Consider the following 5,196-nt stretch of genomic DNA (forward strand, 5'->3'; position numbering starts at 1 on the left):
GTGTCTCGCTTGGCTCTGTGGGCTCTCTGGGAACACAAACAAAAATGATATCAAAAGAAAAGCAATACACCAACTATTTATAACACTGTGTTGACAACATGATATACAAATGAAAATATTACTTAAGCATTTAGTAAATGTAAAAGTAAAGTCAAATTCTAACCTATAGCACTAAAGAGATCCACCTCTTGGGAAGTACTTGTAGAAGGAGTTGACTTCTCTAGGATCACAGTGGAGGAAGACGACGAGGCGACTGATGAAGCAGCTGAAGAGACTGAAGCAGGGGAGGAGAAAGGTTCATCACTCTCTTCAGTGCACGTCGCCTGGCTGCTCTGGAATTTTAGGCTTCTAGGTCCTTTTCTTGATGGGGTTGGACCTTGCTTCTTTTTTGGAGTTGTCACATTCTGAACCCTTTTCAACAACTGCTTCTTCACCATTTCCTAAAATAACAAAACAATAAAAACAAACTATTATTACCATTGGTAACAGATTAAAAAAATAATTCCTCAACAAAATGAGAGACTTACCCATTCAGGTGTATTGGACGTAGACTTGTCTCACAGCATTGGGTAGTATTCTACTAGACGCTTAGCCATGGCAGTCAGTTCACGGGAGCCTGGGTACTTAAAATCATCCTCGAACACTCTTTTCATAGCAATCATGCCTGTTACTGTATTCCTAATGAGTCTACAGCGCAAGTCTTTTGGCATGGTGTCGTCTTCATCTTGTCCAGCACGCTGCTTTTCAAAGTTAGCACTTCTTGCTAGTTCTAGTTCTGTGTCAGTGTATATGACATACTCTGGACTAATGAGCCGAAGCTTTTTAGTGGCGCCAGAACAATCTTTGTGTTTAGGTTTTGGAGAATTGAAGGGTGTTGGAGAGCTGATGTTGCTGTCAGAGGAGGAGGAAAACAAAGGCGCAGATGGGCTGTCTATAACAGAAGTGTCAAGAGCGGGGCGATCCAATTTCTAGTGTTGTGGTGGTCAAGACCGGTCTTGGTCTTGAGGCCGGTCTCGAGACCAAATTTTAAAGGTCTTGGTCTTGTCTCGGTCTCTGAAGCATTTTGACTCGGTCTTGTCTTGGACTCGGGCTGCCCGGACTCGGGATTTTCCGTCAAGACCGTTCGAGACCAGCACTAATTCCTGCTATTTTTAAACTTTCTTATAATGTGATAATAACACGGAGAAGAACGGGATAAAACAATCCTTTATTTATTATTTAATCCACCCTGTATATTGACCACAACTTTCCTTAATGTGACTGAGTGACGTGTGTGGCTATGGTGTCAGTTTGGACCGCGGAGCGCAAGGGAGAAATGAACTAATCACCGGTAAAAATCCCAGTAAAACTCCAGAAAACAATCACCATGAATAAATATTATCTCCCTGGTAAAGACAGTAGCTCTAACAACTGGTAAAATGATAAACTGATGATATTACAGCCTGTGAAGGCTGGCTAGGGGACGCACTTACTCTGCTTCTGGGTCCTAGTGCCAGCCGAGCGGTGAAGCCTGTTCCGTTTACCGTGTTTACTGAGGTCTGTGTGTGTTTAATAAGTCCGTGTGTGTTTAATTAGTCCGTGTGAAAGTCCGCATGTTTATGCATCTGTCCATCCACTCTTTTCATTATATCCATGTCTTTTAAGGCTTTATTACATAATGTCGGCTCTAGTCCGGGCCGCCGCCATCTTGGATTATGTCGTCACCAGCGCGTCATCGCCGCAGAGTTGCACAAGCCAGAATGACTCAAAAAAATAAAGAGGTTTTATATTAGTCTATTTTCTTTTTAAAGTGGTGTTTTTTTTGTGTCTTTAGACTCCAATTACATGTATGTATATAATATGTTCCCCACAATATAAACAGGTTCACAATATAATTATTTTTATAGTTTCTGTTTCCACTGTATCCAGAATAATAATAATAATAATAATAATAATAATAATAATAATAATAATAATAATTCTCAACAATAACTATTGATTAATTTGTCACATGACTGTTCCAGTGTTTGAGTTTGTTTTATTTAGTTTCACATCTACCTGTAGCTCTTTGTTTTTTACACTGCTGACAACTTGTTTGTAGTTTTATTTCAGAAAGTTTCACTTTTACAGTTACAGTTGGAAACCTTTGTTGATTAAATATCCTAGTTATATTACAGCAACCAAATTAAACTATATCAACTAAGTGAATTAATAAAAATAACCTGTGTAAAGGCTTTTTCAAATAAAAAAAAATATCTTATGAAATCTGTGACCTGTTGACCTGCACAACTGAAAGAATCAGAATCAAGAATCATTATTTCTTGGCAGAAATACTTTTAAACACTTGCTGTACATTCAGCTGACATAAAAATATTGTTTTCAAATATGTAAAATAATTGTGAATTTATCAGTAGCAGTAGTAGTTTTAATATTTTAGTTAATTTTTTGCAGGCACCTTTTTTGTCCGTCAAATGTATTTAAAATAAACTAAAATTAAAGAGAGAATGTTATTTAACTGTTGAACCTTGTCATAATTTTATTTATTTATATATTTTTTTAAATTGAAAAGAAATAATGTTTATGGTCTTGGTCTTGGTCTCGGTCTCGGCTTGTCTCGGTCTTGGTCTTGACTCGGTCTCGGCTCCCGAAAGTCTTGGTCTTGTCTTGGTCTCGGTGCATTCTGGTCTCGGGCAAGTCTTGGTCTCGGATAGTGTGGTCTTGAACACAACACTACCAATTTCTGACTCTGCAACATAAACACAACAGACATTTGGCCTCACTTCTAACAGTTAGGGGCAAAACTCTTATACAAACAATAAATACAGCTCACCTCCATATCCACATGAACAAGTTGCCAAATGTGTCTTCTTCTTAAAAAGTTTTCTGACCCAGGAAACAGGTCTCGCAAATCCTCCTTAGTGAGGCTGGGCAACATGGCCATCTTCACACCAGCAGCTAATAAAAAACAAATATTTGAATAAATATGGCAGTTATTAAAGTTTAAACTAAATATTCCAATCAGCTGTATAAGTGTGCATTACCTCTGTTGATTGAAAAAGCAAAAATCTGTATACCTGTAGCACACTGACTGAATTAATATTACTGACAAAACCGTAAAAAAGAAAGAAATACCAGTACCACAAATAAAATGAGTGACAAGTAACAAATTTCAAGGTTAAACACAAATCAATCAAAAGTTGAAGTAGTCTCTCAACACATGCGAAGCGTTAGCTAGCTAGCATTTAGCATGTTGCTATAAAAGATAATACACAAATTATACCTCTTAATACTGAAGCTGATATTCTGTCCATCTCTGGATATGTTTCGCTCGTCCCATCTTCATCCATGTTGGAGCTATAGGGGAGTGGTGGCCTAGTGATTAAGGACGCTGGGCTTGCAATCGGAGGGTTGATGGTTCAAGCCTCACCTGGGCCATCACTGTGGGATGTTGAGCAAGTCCCCTAACCTGGAATTGCTCCCCAGGCGCTGCAAAAATGGCTGCCCACTGCATCCTCAGGGATGGGTTAAATGCAGAGGACAAATTCCATGTATATAACGACATTACATGGCCAATCAAAGGTGAAACCCCCCCATCTTTAATCTTCAAGATGTCCAGCAAACACCAAACTAGAGAGATATAGTATTTTTTTTTTTTTTTTTTTTTGAATATTCACCGCCGAAAAATGGGCTCTAAATTTGCGGCCAATGTCGACGGTCCTGCGTTGCATTGGAAGATACCAATTCACTGAGCTGAGGGGGGGAGTTGTGGTAATGAAAAGTGGCATGATGCACAGTTTGTTTACGAATGTGATTCCGCTGTAGCTGTGGTGTCTTTGGCACACATTTTCTTCATTCCTCTACCTAATTTGTGGTCTGTCCTTAACCTGACTTAAAATAATTCTCAAAATCCAAACACATTGTTCCAATAATTTTTTTTTTTTTTTTTTTAAAAAAAAAAAAAACAGTAAAAAAAAAAATAATAATAAAAAAAAAAAAAACAGCGAGTGAGGTACGTACGTACGTACGGGAGTAACCTTTTTTTTTCCTTGATTTTTTATTTTATTTTTTATTATTATTATTTTATTTTACTTTATTTTTTTTTTATTTTTTTTTTTTTTTTTTTTTTGTGGGGAAGCCTGCAAGCTCTTCCCACACAAAACACAGGTGGAGACAGGCATCGTGTTTCTGAGTGGCTGGAGGAGGAAAAAGAGTGAAAATGACTGAATGTACATTCCTCTGGAAACTCTCACTCACGCAGAAAATCCGAAAATTCGGTCATTTTCACTTTTTTTTCTCTCCAGCCATTGCAGTCAGCACAACTTTAACATGAGTGACAGACAAGTAAAGATGATACTTTAGTTCTAGAGGACACAGTCGTCATAAAGCATAGCTTAGAGTCCTGGTTGAATTCATTAGATACATAAATAAAATCTAATGCATTAATATTATTATTATCCACCGGTATCTGTGAAGTTACCGTAGTATTGTAGTTGTTAATGAATTCAACCAGGACTCTAAGCTATGCTTTATGACGACTGTGTCCTCTAGAACTAAAGTATCATCTTTACCTGTCTGTCACTCATGTTAAAGTTGTGCCGACTGCAAATCATTAATATCTTTATATTTTAACTCGATTTCAAAGTAAAAATCAATAAACTGATTAATATCCAGCACTGTGGATGATGTCACTGTAATGAACTCTGACCTAAAACCAGTCTCTGTGTTAAAAAGAACATTCAGAACCCAGATTTGAAAAAAATATTAATGCGGAAAATAGATTAAAAAAAAACCAAACTGAACTGAAAACATATTTCAATAAAATAATAATTCGGAAACCGGATTTAAGAAAAAATTAAAAAAATTTGTTTGCCCTGATTTACTTTTGTTATGGTCAATTATTATATTCATCATCATATCGTCAAATGTATGTTCATGTGTACAATTTGTCATGTTTTAATACATGACGACTCCATTACTCTTTACACTTTTGCTGAATCATGATTAAACAGTACAGAGCGTACTCAGTGCACAGAGCCAAGGCCAGAATCTCTGCTCACATGCAGACATACACTGACGTACACACTTATCAAGACATTTCCACTATGGGCATCTGACTCCCTCCCTTTTGTCTCTCACTGTTGGGACCTTTTCTTATCTGTATAAAAAGCTTAAGCTTTGAAACTGTTGGAGCGGGTCGCGGCACTTCCTTCGGACGTC

At 37.3% G+C, this 5,196-nt stretch overlaps 1 long non-coding RNA gene across 1 annotated transcript; it reads right to left on the minus strand.

The window, feature by feature from the left end:
• On the minus strand, positions 1-636 carry LOC114458781 (uncharacterized). Its single transcript, XR_003673146.1, has 3 exons — positions 528-636; positions 164-440; positions 1-26 (listed from the first exon to the last, which is right to left on the minus strand). It is a non-coding gene; the product is annotated as an uncharacterized LOC114458781 (long non-coding RNA).
• Positions 637-5,196: the final 4,560 nt, after the last annotated feature.

Source organism: Gouania willdenowi, unplaced genomic scaffold, assembly GCF_900634775.1.
Source record: "Gouania willdenowi unplaced genomic scaffold, fGouWil2.1 scaffold_183_arrow_ctg1, whole genome shotgun sequence".
In the NCBI taxonomy this organism is placed as follows: domain Eukaryota; kingdom Metazoa; phylum Chordata; class Actinopteri; order Blenniiformes; family Gobiesocidae; genus Gouania; species Gouania willdenowi.